The sequence below is a fragment of the Bombina bombina genome, chromosome 6, assembly GCF_027579735.1.
Source record: "Bombina bombina isolate aBomBom1 chromosome 6, aBomBom1.pri, whole genome shotgun sequence".
NCBI lineage: Eukaryota > Metazoa > Chordata > Amphibia > Anura > Bombinatoridae > Bombina > Bombina bombina.
Window position 1 is genome coordinate 680,536,403 of NC_069504.1, and position 25,869 is coordinate 680,562,271.

Below are 25,869 nucleotides of genomic sequence, written 5' to 3' on the forward strand. Positions count from 1 at the left end.
ATCCTCATTGATGTCTATGGGGGAAAGCGTGCACGAGCATGTACACTCAACCCTTGGCTTTTGTGCGTTATGGAGCTTATTGTATCATACCGCACAGCACAAGGAGGTTTTTCAGTAACTCGTAATAGCAGCGCTATGGAAAGTGCGGGACCGCTCATTTTATTGTGTTCCTTATGCATCCGGTATAGAGCAAAACTCGTAACCTAGGTGACTGATCATTACTGATTTCATATGCCTACTAAATGTATCTGACATATCTTGTTATTTATTTTATGTATGTACAAATCAGAAACTGTATTTGTTCATTTGTGATGTATTTTCTTCTTAATAAAGCTTTATATAACAAAAAAAAGTAAATCATTGAACTATTAAAGCAAAAGTATCCAGTTTAAAATAAACGACTAAGGGCTAGATAACAAGTGGAGCGCTAATTTATTGTGTGCCCATACATAATCAGCTGTGGCTGGTTCATGATACCGATATATTTTAAATTTGCTGCCCATCGCTGTGCGACTTACCCCCTTCTCTGTACTAGGTTCTGTGCCGTGTATGACGGCATCAGAAAAAGGTTACCATTGGAGCCTATGGAAGCTCGCTCTCGTGAGCGCAAAGCTTCAATGTAATGCAAATGCAAGGTCATGTTCTACTTGCGCTTTACCTATAATACCAGCTCACACTTTGATACGCTGGAATTACTAGTGGAGCTCAAATATTACGCTCACAAAAGCACAATTTTGCGCTCCACTCTTAATCCAGCCCTTTAGCAAATATGAACTGCACAGGTAATTGTGTCATAAGTTTGCATATTTAGGAAATAGGAATGTTCCTTTGAAGCGGGACAATCTTATTTGGAGACCTGAGTTTATTTTAAAGTTTTTAAATATAAATACTAGTATAAATACTAGTCAAATATTTTTGGAGATTTATTGAATTTGTTAAAGGGACACTGTAAGCAAAAACAAAGTTAGCAAAAATCGTTTAAACGTTTAGAAACATTTTTTTTCATGCACTTCTGTTTTTAAATATCTACCTTTTAGCCGCAATTTGAATTTTATTTTTCATTGGTTTCCAAACCCACTCTGCAATGCGCATGCGCAAGCTCTATCCCCGTCCTTGAAGACGTCACTCAATGGATGTCTCTGCCTAGAGTAGGAGAGCCGCTCTAATACGCATGCATTTTTTATTACTTTGCGGGTAATTTCGGCACCAGGGAGAGCAATTGCACATGCGCAAATTAAACTAACTAAATGCGCTTGCGCAGGTGACAAAATTGTCATATAATTTATTCATGAAATCTAGATACTATTGGACATTTATTAAGAGCATGTACGGCCCATATTTGGGGGTTGGATGTTGTGACATCATAGCCAAAAATAAAAACTATATTTTATAACGATATGCAGCATCGTTTTATTTAAAAAGTAGGTACATTATGTTATATTTAAGTATGGTATAAAATATGTGTGGTCAGTTTGTGGGGGGAAAAAAAGTTAGTAATCCTTTAAAGGGACATGAAACCCAAACATTTCTTTTATGATTTAGACAGAGCATACAATTTTAAACAACTTTTCATTTTACTTATTTTATTTAATTTGCTCCCTTTCCTTGTTATCCTTCACTGAAAAGTTTATCTAGGTAAGCCCAGGAGCAGCAAAGAACCTAGATACTAGCTGCTGATTGGTGGCTGCATATATATACCGATTGTCATTGGCTCACCCATGTGTTCAGTTAGAAACCAGTAGTGCATTGCTGCTCTTTCAACAAATGTGATAATAGAAGTAAATTGAAAAGTGAGTACACTAGTTGTTCATGTGCGCCAACCCGACATCAGTTATATTAAAGGGACATGAAAGACAATTTTTTTCTTTCATGATTTAGAAAGAGCATGTCATTTTAAACAACTTTCTAATTTACTTCTATTATCTAATTTGCTTCATTCTCTTGATATCACTTGCTGAAAAGCATATCTAGATATGCTCAGTAGCTGCTGATTGGTTGCTGCACCTAGATGCCTTGTGTGATTGGCTCACACATGTGCATAGCTATTTCTTCAACAAAGGATATCTAAAGAATTGAGCAAATTAGATAATAGAAGTAAATTGGAAAGTTGTTTAAAATTGCATGCCCTATCTGAATCATGAAAGTTTAATTTTGACTAGACTGTCCCTTTAAGGTGCATTCTATATTTATTAAATATAAAATATTGAAACATATTAATAATTAATGTAAATAATTATTATATATATACACAATATATGAAGAAAGAGACCAGAATGACTAAGATACAATCATCCTAAAAAGACTGGGAATATAGCACTCTTTTAAAAGGTTATACCAACAAGTTTGTCACACAAGTATTTAAGTATCAAAAAATCTTTAATTTCAAATATCAAAAAGAGAATTTTAGATAGTCCACAATCTTAAAAGATAGCATCACCATAAAACCTGTGTAACAGGTACAAATGTACATTCAACAAACATCTGTGCACACAAAAGACAACGGCCCCTATTTAAGAAAGTCTGGCGGACCTGATCCGACAGTGCGGATAAGGTCCGCCAGACCTCGCTGAATAATGCGAGCAATACGCTTGCCGTATTCAGCATTGCACCAGCTGGTGGTGCAACATCGCCCCCTGCAGACTCGTGGCCAATGGGCCGCCAGCAGGGGTGTCAATCAACCCGATCGTACTCGATGGGGTTGATTTCCGGTGATGTCTGTCCGCCTGCTCGCCAGAAACACGGGGCATCAAGCTCCATTCAGAGCTTGATAGATAGGCCCCAATGACCGGCCAGATATAGACACTGAGGCCTCCATTACATATGTAGCCGGCGACGCCAGATTTTATGTGATTTTGGTAATACATATACAGCGTAGCATACAAGTTACGCGCGTATATTTCACCCTTCGGACGTATTTTTTTTAACCATAGACTAACATAGAACACACGCGCAATTTGGTATCCAATATACAGCGTAAGGACTTAATTCAGAAAATCTACTTCATTCTCATCTCGCCACATATTGCAGGCACAGCAACCCTTGCACTGACTAAAAAAGCAACGTAACTCCCTGGAAGCGTTAACAAACACATACATTTAGGCAGCATCTCAAGGTTAAATGGACAGTATACTATGATATTGGTTTTTTAAGGTTTAGTTGTGTATTTGAAATAGTTTGAAGCCACAACATAATCAAATGGATTGAGCTTGTAGGTACTTTATCACATTGTGGACATATACTTGCTTATTTACTTAAAATTTCTTCTCAAAACAATCAACAATACTTGGAGGAGCGAACAATGGGAAATCATTTTTATATCAAATCGCAGATCATTTTTACTAGTGTTAGCCGAATTTGCATAAAACTACCATTTATTGACCCTTTCCGTGGATAAAATACTGGCGTATGTTACTTGCGACGACTAAAATGTGTATTTGCGCATATTTCAGAAGTCGCTAGTTTGTCTTAGTTACGCAAGTTTAGCATCTAATGGCGCAGTATATGTCATACCCCAATGTGCGAGGTGAAATTACGGGCAGCGCCGGTTCCCACGCTTGGGCCGAAAACCTGTGCCGTATATGTGATCACGCCCTAAGCGCGTACCAAACTTAACATAAACAGCATTAGAATGCCTAAGATGTTTAGGTGGATCTCTTATCAACTACACCCTCGCTACACACAGAACCCCCCAACTGGGAGGCATACCCTGGGCAGGTACACAATATGTGATCTAAGTTGTCAAGCGAAGCCACCAAGCACCACATATAAGTCATAAATAGACAGCAAGCATGTATGAAAAAAACAGCAGAAAAAGACAAGCAAAAGCGTGGCCACGCTAGGGTTAATGCTTGCAGTTCATAACAGCATTTGCAGCATTAGTATAGATGCTCATGTCTATCTACTGTCTGCTGTGTAGGTTGATTCAAAGGGTAAGAATGGCAAAGCAAGGCAAGCAATTGGCTGCAGACTACAGCACGATAGCTGTGCAGTTAGAGCCATGGGGCTATATACGTACTAAACAAAATTAAAATAATACACAGAATTTTTACATATATTTTTATAATTAAATATATAATTCTATATATATATCTGATAATGCTAATATAAATAAATATAGGAATATATATATATAGGTAAATATAGATCTACATAGAAATATGTATTTAAAATAAAAATAACTTTTACCTGTATGTGAAGAACATTTGAATGTGAAATATTTACAGTAAATACACGTTACATTATTAAATATTATTATAGAATTATTATTTAGACACACACATATATACAGTATATATATATATATATATATATATATATATATATATATATATATATATATATACAGTATCGCACAAAAGTGAGTACACCCCTCACATTTTTGTAAATATTCTATTATATCTTTTCATGTGACAACACTGTCTAAACCGTTGGCAACAAAAGTAAGTACACCCCTAAGTGGAAATGTCCAAATTGGGCTCAATTAGCCATTTTCTCTCCCCAGTGTCATGTTACTCATTAGTGTTACAAGGTCTCAGGTGTGAATGGGTAGCAGGTGTGTTAGCTTTTGGTGTTATCGCTCTCATACTGGTCACTGGAAAATCAACATGGCACCTCATGGCAAAGAACTCTCTGAGGATATGAAAAAAAGAATTGTTGCTCTACATAAAGATGACCTAGGCTATAAGAAGATTGCCAAGACCCTGAAACTGAGCTGCAGCACGGTGGACAAGACCATACAGCGGTTTCACAAGACAGGTTCCACTCAGAACAGGCCTCACCATGGTCGACCAAAGATGTTGAGTGCACATGCTCAGCGTCATATCCAGAGGTTGTCTTTGGGAAATAGACGTATGAGTGCTGCCAGCATTGCTGCAGAGGTTGAAGGGGTAGGGGGGGTTAGCCTCTCAGTGCTCAGACCATACGCCGCACACTGCAACAAATTGGTCTGCATGGCTGTTGTCCCAGAAGGTAGCCTCTTCTAAAGATGATGCACAAGAAAGCATGCAAACAGTTTGCTGAAGACAAGCAGACTAAGGACATGGATTACTGGAACCATAATCCTGTGGTCCAATGAAACCGAGATAAACTTATTTGTTATAGATGGTGTCAAGTGTGTGTGGCGGCAACCAGGTGGGGAGTACTACAGTCAAGCATGGTGTTGGGAGTGTCATGATCTGGGCCTGCATGACTGCTGCTGGCACTGGGGAGCAACAGTTCATTGAGGGAACCATGAATGCCAACATGTACTGTGACATACTGAAGTAGAGCATGATCCCCTCCCTTTGGAGACTGGGCCGGAGGGCAGTATTCCAACATGATAATGAACCCAAACACACCTCCAAGACGACCACTGCCTTGCTAAAGAAGATGATGGTAAAAGTGATGGACTGGCCAATCATGTTTCCAGATCTAAACCCTAATGAGCATCTGTGGGGCATCCTCAAACAGACGGTGGGGGAGCACAAGGTCTCTAACATCCACCAGCTCTGTGATGTTTATGGAGTAGTGGAAGAGGATTCCAGTGGCAGAGCCAGATCCAATATCTGCTTTTATTAGTTTTGCTTGTATGTTAGGGCTTCTTTTGTAAGCTGGCATAGGGTATTTTTTAAATACCTCTACATTTGGATTACATTCTGCTAAAAGACCCCAATGCTTCCTAATAATTCGCTGAATATCTTCACTTTGTTAATTGTACTCAGTAATAAACATTTAGCCTATCTTTTCTTTTATCAAGTACCACAAAACGAAGATATTCAGTGAATGATTAGAAAGCATTGGGGTCTTTTAGCAGAATGTAATCCAAATGTAGAGGTATTTAAAAAATACCCTATGCCAGCTTACAAAAGAAGCACTAACATACAAGCAAAACTAATAAAAGCAGATATTGGATCTGGCTCTAAAAAGAAAGATGGTTACATAGGGTTAAAAAATCTGGGTTGTTACCCCTGTCTAGGCTGCTCTTGTTGCTTAAATTTAGGTAAAGGTTCCACTTTTTCCCACCCACACACAGGCAAGAGGTATATGATTAAAGGCTATTATACTTGCCTCACTACATACATTATTTATATGGTTAAATGCCTGTGTGAGGGCGTTTATATTGGTGAGTCGACTCGTAGTGCCAAAGACCGCATTATAGAACACAAGAGTAACACAAGGACAGGTAACCTTAAAGCACCCCTATATAGCCACTTTTTAAATCATTCCATTAGTCAAATTTCAGATAATTGATCATGTTATATTACCACGTAGAGGGGGGGATAGAGAGGTGCTTTTAAAGCAACGTGAGTCATACTGGATATTTGAATTAGATACAATGTGCCCTAAAGGTCTAAATAGAGAATGGGACCTTACTGTCTTTCTGTGAAAAATTTAATGTATATTGCTTCTACAAATATAAGGTATGATGTTGCTACAAATGTTGCATTTGTATATAGGAATACTTTTTTTGAAAGTGTTTACTTTAAATGTGATTTATTGCTGAGTAAGAATATGTTTCTAACTAAAATTGTAATGCATAATGGTTTTATATTTATTATAGAAATTTCATGCACTTTAGGGGTTAAATGGTTTAAATTGTTGTTTAGCGCCACCTAGTGGTGTATGGGTATATAAGGCCATGATCAGTGTTTGCAAGTTATAGCATGAATAAGGGATAGGATCCCGAAACGTTGCTGTGCTGATTCTCCTTTGAGCAATAAATATTGAATTGCTGTCACCTCAACTGTGTTTTTGAACTCTGTTACTTTGGGTCTTGGACAGTGACCCAGGGGTGACCTGCATATGGTATACATTTGAATCCTAGAGTGCTGGAACATATTGATTTTTGCACTTCTTGACACTATGCCATCCTCCAAAAGTCTTCACCTCACTGTGTGTGCAGATGCACTCACACCTGCCTCCTGCCATTCCTGAGCACTGGTGGTGCCCTGATCCCGCAGCTGAATCAATTTTAGGAGACGTTCCTGGAGGTTGCTGGATTTTCTTGGGTGCCCCAAAACTTCTTTACAACAATTGAACATCTCTCCTTGAAGTTTTTGATGATCAGATAAATGGTTGATTTAGGGGCAATCTTAGTAGCAGCAATATTCATGCCTGTGAATCCCTTTTTGTGCAAAACAATGATGACTGAATGTGTTTCCTTGCATGTAACCATGGTTAAGTGAGGAAGAACAATGATTTCAAGCACCACCCTCCTTTTAAAGCTTCCAGTCTGTTAATCTAACTCAATCAGCATGACAGAGTGGTCTCCAGCCTTGTCCTCGTCAACACTGACAGCTGTGTTAACGAGAGAATCACTGACATGATGCCAGCTGGTCCTTTTGTGGCAGGGCTGAAATGCTGTGGAAATGTTTTTTGGGGGATTAGGTTCATTTTTATGGCAAAGAGGGAGTATATGCAAATTGCCATCATAAAAATTGAGGCAGCAGACTTTGTGAAAATGAATATTTGTGTCATTCTCAAAACTTTTGGCCAGGACTGTATACATATATATATATATATATATATATATATATATATATATATATATATATATATATATATATATATATATATATATATATATATATATATATAGCCATTTGCAGTCAAATACTTGGTCATATACCATATACCTTTGAACCCTTGTAATAAACTTTTAATTAATATTTATTTGACTATTTTTTATCAGAGATTGTTTATATAACTGAACAGTTTTTTTTTTTATTTATTTATTTTTTTAAATAATTTTTTATTGAGGTTATGCTGGTAAATACAAAAGGTATGGAATACCTCACAACAAAAACAACAACAGTGTCAAATTTACAATAGTTATTCTTATACATGAAATAACAACATAGTATTGTGCTAGGTATATATTAGGAACCTCTATTTTTTATTAAATTCTTCACTTATTTCCTCAAATAACACAAACGGCCACTTTTGGACCAGGAAAAGCAAATGTAGTCTAGAGGAAAAATAGCATATGGAGTGGTCACTTATGGAGTAAATTATCAACTGAAGTTTTTAGCTTCAAAAATATGAGGGGGGGGGGGGAGAAAATTCAGCGGGTAAGCACCGCTATTCAAATATGGGGGAGTGTGGAGGGGCGGAGCCATATGAAAGGGCGACAGGAGGAATGCAATGGGACCTCTAAGATAGTTACTGGAGAATTAGGGGTAAATCAAAGAGTCAACATAGAACATATTTGGCATCTAGGAATACAAGGGCACATAAGAGAAGTTATACAGTCAGGTGGTTATTACCATATATGCAGGCTGTTTGCTGGAGGGATCATAAATTATACTACTGAGGGGGGTCTATAACTTATAATAAATATGGGATGAGGGGAGCATACTAGCTTCATATTATATACACATACACAAAATTGCCTATAAATGGATAGGAGTTAAATTCAATAACACTGGCAAATCTGCTGGCTAGAGGTGTGAAATCAAGTATCTATGTCAATAGGGAGTTGTCTCCTAATCAACTGTTGCATATTTATAGATGGTGAATTTTTATCTTTCTAGAACAGGTTGGTAAACATAACTAAGGAGGAACAGGCAGCAGTTAATACTGAGACCATACCTGCCCATAACATAAGATAGTTGGTAACAGTAAGTAGCAATAACTAGTATGTTCATGTTACAAGTAGCTTTACTAAAACTCTATGCATCACAGAGAACACCAATATTGACAGCAAACATAATATCATAAACTGTAAGAGAAGGCAGGCCAATTATCCAAGTTTGTGTTGTATAACATCAGACATAGCAACTTTCCGGCAAAGCTCCATATCCAGCATGTCAATACGACCAGAGTGTAAGTGACTGCAGTTGAGGGAGCAAAGATGACAGCCGCCACCTGGGTCAAAAGGGAGCCTTAAACAGCCATCCAACACAGAGGGAGTCAGCCTTCCGATTCTCTGCCACCGACCAGAGCATGGCATCTCAGAAAAATCAACCCTGCAGCCTCTCAGCAGCGAGATAGGAGAGAGACATATGAGAGTCAGCGGCATCCTCATCTTATCCGCCCCAGTCGACATCAGTGAAGTCCTCGGTTGTGCAAAAATCAACTTGTCAAGCAAAAGGAAACATCCGCCGGGTGAGTCAGTGCTAGAGACCCGGTCTGGAGCGACACAGTGTTTAGCTGGTAGCAGGATATTTACCTCAGTGCAGGAAGTATTTGCGCGCCAGTGATACTGATACTTTAGGTTCATTTGCGCGTGTGGGCAAGAAAGCTCTGTGGGGTTAGCCTCATGGTGTTGAAATTTGACAGAGTTGCCATCTCCTTGATCCACTCTAATGGCAGGTGGGGTAAAATTAATCTCAGGCTCGAGTGTAGATTCGGGCAAATTCTCACCTAGTAGCGCTTGCTGGTCATCCCTGCCTTTAGATGAGCCGAGAGGTCTTGAAAGTGTACCTCCATCTTCCATGCTACATGTTCCAGTAGGGATTGTAGTTCATTGTGGGAGTCCTCTATGGGTAAAGAAATCATCTTTTTAGGAGTTGCGGCTAAGCTCTGTACCCACGTGGCAGTCTAGGAGCGAGCGCTACCAGGTATAACTCCTCTCCCCTGCAGCAGAGTCCAGCCTATAATTCAGTCCATGCGGTGAGCTGGTAGGGGCAATATTAGCTGGTTTAAATTAAATATAAAACTATCAGAAGTCCTCTGTTAGCAAGATTTAGAGCCGGAGCTCCTACAGCATACGACTGATCAGCTTGGCAGTTGGCTCCGCCCCGTGAACAGTTTATTTTAATGTATTTATGTTGTGCTTGGTGCAACTTTTATTTTAACCCTAACCTTTTAGGCAAGTTCGTCAGTGCGTTAAATTTGGTTGTGCTTGAGTGAACGTATTTACTTTCAACTTGTAAAACGCGCACAAATTAATGCGCCTTGATATTCTTATGTTGTGAAAGCTAACATTAGTGTGCCGCTTGTATCCTAGCCCAAAATGTATTGCTGTAGAAGTATTAAGCAAACCTTTCAATCTAATAAAAAGGAAATAGTTATACTACATTTTCAATGCTATTATTTCATTCTTATTATTTTCAAACTAAAAGCTTTTTGTGGTGCAAGAACATCTTAAACCTATAGCAATAGGAAAATTAAAACCCCATGGCAATGAATTTAAATAATAAATAAGCTTGTCAAGTTAATATATTTTTACTCTTTTTTTTTTCCATATACACGTAAGTGGCTCTATGCCATTGTTTGCTTCATTCATTGAGTTTTAATAGTGAAAGGTAGAGATGCAATACCACAAACGGCTGTTTGTTACTCTACAGTTCTTCAAAATGCATGGTGCGTGCAACAAAGTAGCGGTTCTGGGTCTATCCGCATCTAAAGGCGGAGTCACATAGGCCCTAAGGGAGACGCTGCAAAGCAAACTTAAGTGGAGCTAGGGTGACAGCGGTTTTCCAAGCTACCGGTAAGGTTGAATCATCCCTTCATAATCTGATACTGTGTTGACAGGCAGAAGCCATCCAAGCTGTCTACAGACTGTATTTGCTGGTGGCCAAACTTAAAGGGACAGTAAACCTTAAAAATAATGTTATATAATTCTGCACATAGTGCAGAATTATATAACATTATTTAGGTGCTATAGCCATAAAAGCATTTTTTACCGTTTAATTTGCTAAAATACGGCGCTTTTACAGACCCGCTCTCTGCTCTCTGCTGAGTGGGTCTGTTATTTTTAGTCAGCGCATCGGGCCAGCTGTATAGTCACAGCCCGGCCCAACCGCGCCATAAGACTAAGTGCAGCTCGCTCCTGTGACAGGAGCGACCTGCACTTAGTGCTATGGCGCGGTCTGGCCGGGCTGTGACTATACAGCTGGCCCGATGCGCTGACTAAAAATAACAGACCCGCTCAGCGGGCGCCATACTTAATTTTTTTAACTAATTAGTAGTGAAAGAAAACAAGCTGCATAAAACTGAATAAAGTGAATTCAAAATGAATGATGAATGACTGCTAAACATTCAAACTTTATGTATGAAAATTATTTATTTAGCAACATTGAATGTTGCTTTGCATAGGTTTGAAAGTTACCTTTTGGAATGAATATCAAAGTATAATATTTGAATGCTACATCTGAATATTCAAATGTTACATTCAATAGTTATGTTAACATTCATTCTTTGAACAGGTAAGGAGAGCATTTGTTCTACATTTTGAATATAAGAATTGTATTATTTACTCAACTGTATTTGTCTCCTGGTAGATAAAATGATGTAGTGTACCATTATCTGGACAACTAATCAGACATTACTGGGAAATTAAAGCCTTTATTACAAGCCATTAGAATATGGAAGCTCATTTGATTTTATTGCTTCATTTTTCAAAGTCATATCAAATGAGAAGACAAGCTGTCATTAGAATTATATAAAAACACTCTTAAATTAGTAAAGAATATAAAAAGGGCATGGTATGTTTCTTCATGGCAATCTTGACAAAAGGAAAAGATAATCAGCCATAACAAAAATAAAACATGACAATAAATCAAAAATTGATGATGATTTCCTAATTTGTTTGAATGCAAGTTTTTTTAACCTAAACATTAATTAACCTAAACATTAGAATATGGAAGCTCAGTTGATTTTATTGCTTCACTATGCGATAAGCCTGCCCAGAGGTTTAAAAACCACAACCCCCCCAAGCTAAAGTTACAAAAAAAAAAAACTAAAATTACAGAAAAAAATAAACAAAGGTATCCAAAATAAAAAATCTAACTTAACTAATACCCCTATAAAAATAAAAAATCCCCCCAAAATAAAAACACCCCCTAATCCAATACAAAACTACCAATAGCCCTTAAAAGGGCCTTTTGTAGGGCATTGCCCTAAGTTAAACAGCTCCTTTTTTTCCCTCTAAAATATACTAAATCCCCCCTAACAGTAAAAAAAAAAAACACCCACCAAACTCCCCCAAAATAAAAAAACTAAAACTAAGAAAACTAAACTACCCATTGCCCCTAAAGGGGCATTTGTTTGGGCATTGCACTTAAAAGGGCATTCAGCTCTTTTACTGCCCTTAAAAGGACAATCAGCTCTTTTTCAAGCCCAAACACCCCTAAATCTAAAAAAAATCACCCCAAAAATTTAAATAAAAAAGCCTAAACCTAAGCCCCAAATAGGTACTCTTTGTTCCTGAAGTCCGGCAGAGAAGGTCTTCTTCCAGACAGATCCATAATCTTCTATCTTCACCCGGAGTTAAGGCGGAGGGAAGAGAAGGTATGGAGCTGTGTTCCCGATGCCTGGATCCTCAGCGGTGGTCCTCAACGGCGGTGGTCCTCGGCAGCGGTCAGCAGTGGTTGCGTAGGTGTTCCTTGATGGCATGTAGATTTAATGCAAGGTACCCCAATCAATTTGGGGTACCTGGCATTCCTATTGGCTGAAATTTTGAAATCCGCCAATAGTATTAGAGCTACTGAAATCCTATTCAAATCAGCCAATAAGAGTTAATTAGCTCTCATCCTATTGGCTAATTTTAAAATATCAGCCAATAGGAATTCAAAATACCCCAATAAATATGGGGTACCTTGCATTCAATCTTCAGTGTGCGGTGGACGATCGCATGAAGAGGAGCCTCCATGCCGCAGAGGAGCACCACATCTGGGAAGACTATTCCACACCTCCGCTCCGTGCCGCCTTCGCTGTGGATGAAGAAGATAGAAGATTATGGACCTGCCTGGAAGAAGACCTTGTTCACCGGACTTCAGGAACTGTGAGTACCTATTTGGGGCTTAGTGTTTGTATGTTTTTTATTTTTTGGGAGGTTTTTTATTTTTAAGATTAGGGATTTGGGCAATTGAAAAAGAGCTGAATGCCCATTTAAGGGCAATGCCCATACAAATGCCCCTTTAGGGGAAATGGGTAGTTTAGGTTTTTTTAGTGTTAAGTTTTTTTTTTTTAAGGGGGTTTGGTGGGTGGGGGGTTTTACTGTTAGGGAGACTTAGTTTATTTGTAATGTAGGGCTATTAGTAGTTTATTCTTAGATTGGGGGTGTTTTTATTTTGGGGGGCTTTTTTATTTTCATAGGGATTAGGTTTAATTTTTTTATTTTGGATAATGTGGTTTATTATTTTGTGTAATGTTAGACTTTTTTATTTTCTGTAATGTTAGACTTTTTTATTTTCTCTAATTTTAGATTAGTTTAAATTTAGTTTTCATTATTTTTAAAGTAATGTTAGGTTTTATATTTTAACCCCTTAATGACAACAGACATACGTCATGCAAAAACTAACATGACGTCATGCAAAAACTAACAGTTAATGACAATAGACATACTTGGTACGTCAGTTGTCTAACAGAGTGCTGGAAGCGATCGCAATCGCTTCCAGCAGCTCTGAGGGTATTGCAGTGATGCCTCAATATGGATGCATCCTGCAATACCCCTTTACAAACCTCCGATGCAGAGAGAGCCACTCTGTTGCCCTCTCTGCACCGGTAGCGATGGTGCCGTTGTCCGGGTGGGAGCGCACGTGTGTGCGCGTGCACATTAGCCACACTGACACCAATGAGGGCAGAAAGGGAGAAAAAAGTAAAAAAAAAAAATTAAATGTAAAAGGATCTGGGAGGGGGTGGGGGTATTGTGGGGGGCTGCTACACTACAGAAAGAGTTGTAAAGTTAAAAATAAAATAGCTGCCAGTACCCAAGATGGCGGTAATTAGGTAGTGGAGAGGGTTAGAGAGCTGGAGGGGGGGGGGGGAATCAGGGAGGTTGAGGCTAAGACAGGGGTCCATCACAGCTAAAATATTGTATTATTTTTATTTAAAAAAAAAAAAAAAACTATTTTATTTAGTACTGGCAGACTTTCTGCCAGTACTTAAGATGGCGGGAACAATTGTGGGGTGGGGAAGGGAAGAGAGCTGTTTTGGAGGGATCAGGGGGTGGGATGTGTCAGGTGGGAGGCTGATCTCTAAAATTAACCCTGCAAGCTCCCTACAAGCTACCTAATTTAACCCCTTCACTGCTGGGCATAATTCACGTGTGGTGCGCAGCAGCATTTTGTGGCCTTCTAATTACCAAAAAGCAATGCCAAAGCCATATAAGTCTGCTATTTCTGAACAAAGGGGATCCCAGAGAAGCTTTTACAACAATATCTGCCATAATAGCACAAGCTGTTTGTAAATAATTTCAGTGGGAAACCTAAAATTGTAAAAAATGTAAAGTTTTTTTTTAATTTGCCCACATTTGGCGGTAAAATGGTGGCATGAAATATACCAAAATGGGCCTAGATCAATACTTTGGGATGTCTTCTAAAAAAAAAATATATACATGTCAAGGGATATTCAGGTATTCTTGACAGATAACAGAGTTCCAATGTAACTAGCGCTAATTTTGAAAAAAAGTGATTTGGAAATAGCAAAGTGCTACTTGTATTTATGGCCCTATAAATTGCAAAAAAAAGCAAAGAACATGTAAACATTGGGTATTTCTAAACTCAGGACAAAATATAGAAACTATTTAGCATGGGTGTTTTTTTGGTGATTGTAGATGTGTAACAGATTTTGGGGGTCAAAGTTAGAAAAAGTGTGTTTATTTCCATTTTTCCCTCATATTTTATAAAAAAATTTTTTAGTAAATTATTAGATATGATGAAAATAATGGTATCTTTAGAAAGTCCATTTAATGGCGAGAAAAACGGTATATAATATGTGTGGGTACAGTAAATGAGTAAGAGGAAAATTACAGCTAAACACAAACACTGCAGAAATGTAAAAATAGCTATGTCATTAAGGGTAAGAAAATTGAAAAATGATCCGTTCATTAAGGGGTTAATTGTAATTTATGATTATTTTAATTTATGTAATGGGGTTAATTTAGGGGGTGTTAGGTTAGGGGGCTTAGTGATTAGTTATTTGTGTTGTGGGGTTTGGTGGTTTAGGGATTAATAGATTTGTTATGTTAATTGCGATGTGGATTAATGGGGGTTTAGGGGATAATAGATTTATTAGGTTAATTAGTGATGTGGGTTAATGGCAGTTTAGGGTTTAATAGATGTAATAGGTAGTTTGCGATGTTGGGGTTGGCGGATTTAGGGGTTAATAATTTATTAGGTAGTTTGTTGTTGTTTTTTTTAATGCTTATTGCGGGCGGTTAGGTTTTTTTTAATACTTATTGCAGGTGGTTAGTTTTTTTTTTTAAAACACTTATTTCAGGAGCGGTTAGGTTTTTTATTTGTAATGCTCCGTTTGCCTTCGCTGCATCCTGCGGTGGTTTCTTTCACCACCCTGACATTTTCGGAATCGTTTGGCTGCATTCGCAGTCAACATTCTTTTGGCTGCCTCGCGCTGCCAACATTCCTTTGAGGATGCGTGCACAACTGGTGATGGTGACGGATGCATTACAAACGCGATTATATTATAGATTTTTCAAAGTCATATCAAATGAGAAGACGAGCTGTCAATAGAATAGAATAAAAACACTCTTAAATTAGTAAAGGATATAAGGGCATAGTATGTTTTTTCATGGCAATTTTTACAAAAGCAAAAAATAATCAGCCATAACAAAAATAAAACATGACAATAAATCAAAAATTGAAGATGATTTCCTAATGTGTTTGAATGCAAGTTTTTTAACCTAAACTATAATATTAAATCATGATGTTCAATTAATAATGCATATCATTTAAAGTAAATTTTATAATTAGCATTTTTCAACATCCAAAACTCAATAGAAAATAATACATTAACATTCTGATGTTAAAGGGACACTCAATCAAAATTAAACTTTCATTATTCAGATAGAGCATGCCATTTTAAACAACTTTCCAATTTACTTCCATTATCTAAATGTGCACAGTCTTTTTATATTTAAACTTTTTGAGTCACCAGCTCCTACTGAGCATGTGCAAGAATAAGTGTGTATTCATTTGTGAATGGCTGATGGCTGCCACATGGTACGTGTATGCATTTGGGATTGGCTGATGGCTGTCACATGGTACAGGGGGAGTGGAAAAAGACATAACTTTTAAAATTGTCAGAACATTTTTTAATGTGTGTACAATTTTTGTATTTTATTGGGATTTTAACTATATTTTTTACTTTTCAATAAAAAATATATGGCTAGATTACGAGTTTTCTGGTATGAAGGAAAAAGCAGCATTATGGCTCTTTTTCACTACCGCTGGTGTTACGAGTTTTTCAGGTACAGCTGTACTGCACACTTTTTTGGCCGTAACGCAACGTAACTACCACAGCTTTTAAAAAGTAATTTTTAAATGGAACTTCCACAGCGCCGATATTATGAGTTTGCCTGTCCGGCCAAAAAGTGAGTGGTACAGCCAATACCATCAAGATCCATACCGTAAACTGAAAGTCAGTAGTTATGGGTTTTACGCTACAAAGCCGTAACATAAAACTCATAACTAAAGTGCTAAAAAGAACACTAACACCCATAAACTACCTATTAACCCCTAAACCTAGGCCCTCCCGCATCGCAAATACTAAAATAAAATTATTAACCCCTAATCTGCCGCTCCCAACATCGCTGCCACTATAATAAACATATTAACCCTTAAACCGTGTACTCCCGTATCGCAAAGACACGTGTTAAATATTATTAACCCCTAATCTGCTGTCCCTAACATCGCCGCAACCTACATTACTGTTATTAACCCCTAATCTGCTTTCCCTAACATCGCCGCCACTATACTAAAGTTATTAACCCCTAAACCCCACTAACTTTAATATAATTAAAATAAATCTAAATAAAAATTACTATTAATACCTAAATAATTCATATTTAAAACTAAATACTTACCTATAAAATAAACCATAAGATAGCTACAATATATCTAATAGTTACAGTGTAGCTAGCTTAGGTTTTATTTTTATTTCACAGGTAAGTTTGTATTTATTTTAACTAGGTAGACTAGTTAGTAAATAGTTATTAACTATTTACTAACTATCTAGTTAAAATAAATACAAATTTACCTGTAAATTAAAACCTAACCTGGGTTACACTAACACCTAATCTTACACTACAATTAAATAAATTACATTAATTAAATACAATTAACTAAATTACAAAAAAAAACCCCACTAAATTACACAAAATAAAAAAGAAATTATCAAATATTTAAACTAATTACACCTAATCTAATAGCCCTATCAAAATAAAAAGTCTCCCCAAAATAAAAAAACTCCTAGCCTAAACTAAACTGCCAATAGCCCTTAAAAGGGCCTTTTGCGGGGCATTGTCCCAAAGAAATTAGCTCTTTTACCTGTAAAAAAAAAAATACAAACAACCCTCCAACAGTAAAACCCACCACCCACACAACCAACCCCCCAAATTAAATTTGTATCTAAAAAACCTAAGCTCCCCATTGCCCTGAAAAGGGCATTTGTATGGGTATTGCCCTTAAAAGGGCATTTAGCTCTTTTTCTGCCCAAACCCTAAGCTAAAAATAAAACCCACCCAATGAACCCTTAAAAAAAACTAACACTAACTCCCTAAGATCCACTTACAGTTTTTGAAGACGGACATCCATCCTCAGCGAAGCGGCAGAATTCCTCAGTGAAGCCGGCAGAAGTCTTCATCCAAGCGGGCCGAAGTCTTCATCCAAGCCGGCAGATATCTTCATCCAGACGGCATCTTCTATCTTCATCCATCTGGCGCGGAGCGGCTCCATCTTCAAGACACCTGGCGCGGAGCATACTCTTCTGGCGACAGCTACCGAAGAATGAAGGTTTCTTTAAGGGACGTCATCCAAATGGCGTCCCTTGAATTCCGATTTGCTGATAGAATTCAGCCAATAGGATTGAGCTTGCATTCTATTTTAATTAGCCCATAAAATAATATGAGCTTGCAAGTGTGTGGCTATCATTGAGCTAGATTTCAAGGGGAGCGTTATTTAATGCTTCCACTCAATCGTAAACTGTGCTATAAGCAAGCATTTTTCTGCTATGTGCAGAACATTGGAATCTGAAATATTTACTGTAAATCCATAGTTAAAACTTTTATTATAAATACATATTGCATCAATATGTTTTTATGTTTTCATCTACTTAACTGCAAATGGCTCTATGGCTCTTATATATATTATATATACTGTACATATATATTTATGTGTTTATATATATGTCTGTAAATACATATATGCACATATAGATACATATGTACACATATATAAACATATATATATATATATAAATATCCATTTTTAGACATGTTTATGTATGTATCTATATGATAAAGCACTTTTTCACACCTGAGTCCTCATATCTTTGAGCCCTAATAACTTTTTTGTGCAATATTTATTTTAATAATTGTTATTAGATGGTATTATTATGGAGTGTAACTGTACTTTGTAATCCATTTTATATGAGTTTTGTGACACTTTTTTGTTTTTTGAGAAACCGTTAACCAGAGCTCTGAGTACGCGGTAATCATTCTAGCATAATTCACAATTGCGCTCAATTGATCGCGTTTACTTCCAACTTGTAATACGAGTGATAAATCTGACGTGTGCAAACACCCATGAAAAAACCCTTATCGCCCGCACGTAACTGTTAGCAGTCCACTCTCAATCTGACCCATTGTTGGAATAGCTATTAATAAAAGCTTACAGGAATGTGTCCTCCTTCTACTGGTGAACAACATTTTAATAATAGGAGATTATGAGTCTGGTTGATGCAGTGGCTGATGAGGATCAGAGGTAAGAATGCGTTAAGGGGAACCAAAGTAATCACTTGATTAGGATTCTGCACCATGGGGCTTCAAGAAATGGAAGCAAGGATTCCCAAACCCCAGATGTTGTGCTCTCTGCTATCTGATCTACTAGCTAAGTGCACAAATATGCTGGTCCATAAATGTTTTATTGCATTATTATTTTAGTACTAAGCAAAATACACATAGGAGGATCTTTTTGAAATGTTGCTAATAATGTTATAAGGCAAATGTATTGATCTGCCCCTTTCTCTGTAGGAACTAATTAGCCTTAAATAAGTAACACAGATAAGTAAATTCAGTAACGTATAAATTGTGTATTCAGTGAAACAAGCTATTCCAGGCATATTCCTTTGTTAATCTATACCTTTCACAGAAATATGGATCCATAGAATAATTGTGAAGGTGTGTTTATTGAAAATAAAGCAGTAAAGTGACAATTATTAGGACATCTCCTAGAATTCTGATAATTTGAAATAAAAAAATATATACATATCACCCAAAAATATATATTTTTTCAAAATAATAATGATTAGTACAAAGAATAATGGTCAGTACAAAGAATATTTGTACATAGTCATAGCTGTAGGTAACAATCCATTCTGTACATTCCTGGTCAACTACGTAACAAGTTTCTTCTCAATTATATCCTGGTGTGCATTTATTTACTGTAACTTTAATACAAGACTATAGGCTTAAAGGGACACTATACTACATTAAACATCATCCCTATTAGGAACCAGCATATCAATTTGTTCAATTTCTTTTTTTTTTCATGAACAACATTTTAATTTAAAGCTGTTTAATCTTTAAACTAACACAAATACTTCCATATCAATTGCATATTTCTCGTTAATACTTTTGGTTGATAGACACTTCCTGCTCATGTTTATTGGTTGATGAACAGTATTAGGAAGTACCTATAAGTCGATTAACAATAGCAGCCAGGGAAGTGTGTATCCCACTACTAGTATTTCAAATAAACATTTTAATATATTTATTCAGACAATAAAAAAATGACTTTCATGTGATTGCTAAATATGTTTGAGTATAATATCCCTTGTATAACTTAATTTTATTTTGATACCTTTATTTTGGTTTCTGAATTTGTATTTTGTGTGTGAATTACAATGAATAAGAGATATATTTCAACAAGCAGATTGACAAAGTGAACTTACACTAAAATGACAGCTAAACACTGGCAGATATCCTTTATCACATATATGTTAGATATAGTAAAGCAAAAATTAACTAGATATATATCACTCTTGATTTAATAAAATCCTTTAAGTGACAAGTTACTTGTAAGGATTTTTTATTCTTTTATTTAGACAATAACATGTCAGAAATCTCCCCATGCATTGAACCTACATATAACAAATGTATGCAGGGTCAAAAAAAATAGAGACTTTAGGGAATTTGGGCAAAAATAAAATGCTAAATAATTTGAGCAACTATGAAGATTCAGAAAACATCTTTGGTGGAATTTGTATTCTTGTCTATATGTCTATTGGTGTAAGTCAGTCTAAGGATACACATATATGTCTGTTGTTTACTTACTCTATTAGCATAAAACACAGAAGGGATTTCCATGGATCCTTTAATTTTGCTGCAAACTAGTTCTTCCTAATTCACATTTAGCTTTCCACACTTCATTAGATCTCATCAAGGACTCATAAATTTAATTGTTCTATGAGTTTTCCTCCACTGGGAGCACTAGTTCAAAATGTTACTTATTTGTATCAATTAAATAACTCTCATTAAAATATTAGCATGTTCAGCTTCTATATTCTATTTAAAATAGATATAGTAGTTTGGAAAAATTCAAATTTGTTTTTCAGCGTATTATTGTTGATTTAATGGCAACTCAGAAACAGATTTTTTTCCCTATGGAAATTGCATTTGTTTCCAACTGGTTTATTTAATTAGCATAGGTAAAATAATTGGAACAGGGGGATTAAAAATATTTAAGATACATATTATTGGTAAAGAGAGTCACATACACATTAAAATGAATGTACTTACCATGAAAGCACTTGTTTCTTTTATATTTTGATTCTTAAAGGGGCAGTGTACTGTAAAATAGTTTTCTCCTTAAAGGAACAGTCAAGTCCAAAAAAAACTTTCATGATTTAAATAGGAAACAAACTATTTTGCTTTGTTCTCTTTGTATTCTTGAAAGCTAAACCTAGGAAATTCATATGCTAATTTCTTAGACCTTGAAGACTGCCTCTAAAGTGAATGCATTTTGGCCACTAGAGGGCATTAGTTCATGTGTTTTATATAGATAACATTGAGCTCATGCACGTGAAGTTACCCTGGAGTGAGCACTGATTGGCTAAAATGCAAGCCTGTCAAAATAACTGAAATAAGGGGACAGTTTGCAGAGGCATAGTTACAAGGTAATCACAGAGGTAAAAAGTGTATTTCAATAACAGTGTTGGTTATGCAAAACTGGGGAATGGGTAATAAAGGGATTATCTTTATTTTCAAACAACAAACATTCTGGTGTTGACTGTCCTTTAAAGTGTTTCCAATGTTGTGTTATATCAGCTGCTGAGTGTAAAGTGTAGGAGAAATGGTTCCTTTATGTTTATATTTGTATATTTTTGTGGTCTTTTGAATCATAAGCCAGTAAAAAGGGTTGAACTTGCAGGGAAATTAGGTTTCCTTATTTTAGCTATTTCTGTACACTCACATGCATCTTTATATTATATATGTCTGTAAACCAAAGCCCAATACTTAGGGGCTGATTATCTAAAGCAGCGGTCGCCAACCAGTGGTCCGTGGACCACTGGTGGTCCACAAGAAGATGTTGGTGGTCCCTGACACCATCAAGCAGGAATTAATCTTCTCTGATGGTGTCACCCTCGTCGCGCTGCAGCTCGTTACAGTGCCTGGCTGGACATCAGTGAAAACTGATGGAGGAGGAGTTAAATTACAATCTCCCTACGCACGTTGCATGGTACTGCGCAACTTGCGTGGCTAGATTGTATATTTAACTCCTCCAGCCCGGCGTGCTGCTCAGAGAGGTTGATATAGTCTTGGCTTGAAATAGTTGAAGTATAGTATATAAAAAAAGAAAATCTTAAAAAAATGTTATCTCATATTTTATTTTCTTCCCTTTACCTGTCTCTTTGTAATAGTTTTATTAATTCCTTCAGATGGACTTACATCACTGTTTGTCTTCCTCCCCTCCATTTTCTTTTTTTTTATTATTAAATATTAATTATTTTTCATTCTAATAATCAGCCATACCCCACCAGTATTATAGTAATTGTCAGTAACATCAGCTGTGGTTAGCTCACATCCATGTTGAGAGCTTTCCGATATAAACTTAATTTATGACTCCCATTGTCTGTCCATGATCATAAGTAGTTTTGAATAATTCCTAACTGGGGAGGTAACTTGGAAGTCTTGTGGTCCTTTTAAACATAATTCTTTTTTTTCCTACTTTCTGCCTCTCTGTTTGCAGCTAAAAAGTTGGCACTCACCTTTCATCTGTCATTTGGAAGTATTCACTCAGTTCTGTCATTCAGTTAGTTAATTCCAAAAAAATACTCTTAAAAATGTGTAAATATATACATAATGTAAACTTAGCTATGGTTATACTAGTTATGTACAGTATGTGTGTGTGTGTGTATATATATACACACACACATTATAGAGGTTTGTACCTTTTTAAAAAAAATCATGTTAGTGGTCCACAGGATTCAGAATTGTGAGTTTAGTGGAAAGGTCGAAAGGTTGGCAACCCCTGATCTAAAGTTCTCTAGGCTGGCGAGATTATTAAAAAATGGTCACCAGTTCTTCTATTTCCCTGGTGGAATGATCTAAAGCCACTTTTTACCCTGAAAACAGGGGCATATCTTGCATTTTCATTTGAAAAGGGCACAATAAAATTCACACAAAAATAAGCCGGGAAAATTTGCATTGCTAAATCATAACTAAATTGCTCACCAAAAATCATATTTTATCAAAAACATAAAATTTGTATGTAAGTTACACTGGAATCAATTGTATTAACTTTGCACAGCATAAATCTTAATTTAAGTACACTGGATGAGCAAATAAAAGAAAGAAATTTGTACTTAAAAGTACAAAATACAGTGTATTGTTGTTGTTGTTTTTTGCAAAATGGGCTGAATGTGGGCATTGCATGTGTGTCTATTAAATTGTCTCTCTAATCCTAGTATAATTTTTGCACTATAGATCTCACAGTTTTTTCTCGCCAAATAAAACGTGGCAAGCTTTTCTTTAAACACTGAAAATACTTATAACCTAAATAGAAAAAGACTTACATACAAAAATATAGGCAGTTGTAACATGTTATACACAGAAAGCAGCATAATATGATTTATATTGGCTGTAGGATTTAATTTTTAAAGTGCGCCCCTGCTCATTTGCTAAACGCTCCAGGGTGAGCGCCAATATTTTCAATATGAGACATCTCGTCACTCGCAGGGACTTCCCCTTTTTTACGATAGGTCCACCAGGGCAGCCCCTGCGAGGTTTGGCTAGAAAAATACCTGAAATTTTGAGGTTTACGTCATTAGGCCCTAAGAACAATTGAATAATAAAATGTTAATTTTGTTTCTGTTCTACCTCCCACTGGGAGTGTAATTTATTTTGCTGGTTATGTTTACACAAATTTTTTATAGCCTATACTTAAAGGGACAGTCTACACCAGAATTGTTATTGTTTTAAAAGATATATAATCTCTTTATTACCCATTTCCAAGTTTTGCATAACTAACACATTTACAATAATATACTTTTAACCTCTGTGATTATCTTGTATCTAAGCCTCTGCAAACTGCCCCTTTTTTCAGTTCTTTTGACAGACTTGCAGTCTAGCCAATCAGTGCCTGCTCCCAGATAACTTCTTGTGCATGAGCACAGTGTTATCTATATGAAATACGTGAACTAACACCCTCTAGTGGTGAAAAACTGTTAAAATGCAATCTGAAAGAGGTGGGCTTCAAGGTCTAAGAAATTAGCATATGAACCTCCTAAAGCAAAATTGGTGATAAAAGTAAATTGGAAAATTGTTTAAAATTACATGCTCTATCTGAATCATGAAAGTTTATTTTGGCCTAGACTGTCCCTTTAAGTATAGAGACTATCAGTATACATAGGGATACCATGGGTAAAAGCTGCTATTTCAAATGCCGATATAAATGTAAAGGAGCACTTTGTAAACAATTTAATACACTCCAGCAGGTAAAATTGATCATTTGTAACAAATTGAAGAGGAGAAAAATTTAGGGCAAACTTTCCCTTTAATTAACAGTGTATTAGCATACCTTATTGAAGACACCATTGCATATTGCTGTTTTTAGTAGTTTAGCAAAACCGGCTATATACTACACAATGATTGCTTAGATTACTACAGAAGCATATTAATCTGTCCCTCATTTCCACAGCAAAGTCAATCAAATAAAAATGATACAAAGTTGTTTAAGGTGAGCAGGTCATAGCTGGGTGTAATTTATCTGCAAATGGGATTACAAAGAATTAAAGACACAGGGACCTATCTATCAAGCTCCGAATGGAGCTTGATGCTCCGTGTTTCTAGCGAGCCTGCAGGCTCGCCAGAAACAGCAGTTATGAAGCAGCGGTCACAAGACCGCTGCTCCATAACCTTGTCCGCCTACTCTGAGCAGGCGGACAGGAATCGCAACAATTCAACCCGATTGAGTACGATCGGGTTGATTGACACACCCCCTGCTGGCGGCCCATTGGCCGCGAGTCTGCAGGGAGCGGCGTTGAACCAGCAGCTCTTGTGAGCTGCTGGTGCAATGCTGAATATGGAGAGCGTATTGCTCTCCGCATTCAGCAAGGTCTTGCGGACCTGATCCGCACTGTCGGATCAGGTCCACAAGACCTTTCATAAATAGAGGCCACAGTCCATGATGGTTATTTGCATGGTTTTTACAGTGTTACACTGAACAAAAAAACCTGAGAGTACAATAAAACTACATTTTCTTGTGCCATTACATATAGAAAATAATTTATATGATGGAATAATTATGCAATGTCTAAGATTTTCATATATATCATGACGTATAAATGTCTACAAGATGGTGAGAGAGATGTAATATATTGTCTATTTTTGTTATACACTGGATTAAGTTACCATACTAGCATATATGAAATACAATACCATCAATACCTTATTAAAAACATGATTTTTCTCTATATTAGTTGTGAATCTCAAATATGTTAGCATAGATTCAAATAATGAATCCAGATATATAATTTGTGCATGAGTAACAGGAAAAAATAACTTGACTCAGAATGTAGGTGAAGGAGGAGGGTGAGGCTGTCTCTAGAGGGCAAAATAAAATTGTAGGAGGAGCAGGAGGGCAAGGCGAGAGCAACCAGCTTAGGGGGGGGGGGGCATCAGGAGAGGAGCTACATGTCTGCTCTGTGGTTCTGGAGCCCCTCTCTTGTTGCGGGCACACCACCATTTTCTCCAATAGGCTGTTCCGTCTGCGTACATCTTGGCGCAGTACTTGCATCTCTCTCACCATTTGCCTCTGCACCTGGAGACTTTCTTTAGTGTAAAATGTAAAAGCAGGCATTAAAGCCTTCATCTGTTCTCTGTCTACTCCTTCCCCTTGTGGTGCAGCCTGTGGTGGGAAGAGGTTCAGGGGCTGGGGGGACAGGACCTGTGCACAAGCTTGTCCCAGGGTGAGCAGCACATAGTTCTCCCCCGGAGTCAAAGGGGACACATTAGGTACAAGCTGGGGTATGGGAGGCCGATCCTGCATACCATAAACTGGATCCCCATATTCCTCCAGGAGTCACAAGAAGGATCCTCCATGGGTGGTAAAATCCTCTTCTGCCCGAGTTCCTCCATGCTGCATTAAATAGAGAAAAATAATGTTAATTTTAGTTCAGGACATACATATTAGTTCACTTTTAAGCAAATGAACGCATAATAAATGCACTTATTAAAACCAGAAGCATGTTTCCAATACAAATAAAAAAATAATCTAAATGACACTGCACAATGTCTATTTATATATGTGGAGTTGGCATCTCTTCATCAGTGAAATTTAAAGAAAACATGATTGAGCATGTAACTGAAAAATGTGTTTCCCTTTCAATCTCTATGCTGTAATAAAGCAGCGGGGTTAAGCCCATAGTAGCATAGTTAAGCCCACATACCTCGGTACCCACATTAAAATGCTAGTCCTCCTAAGTGGA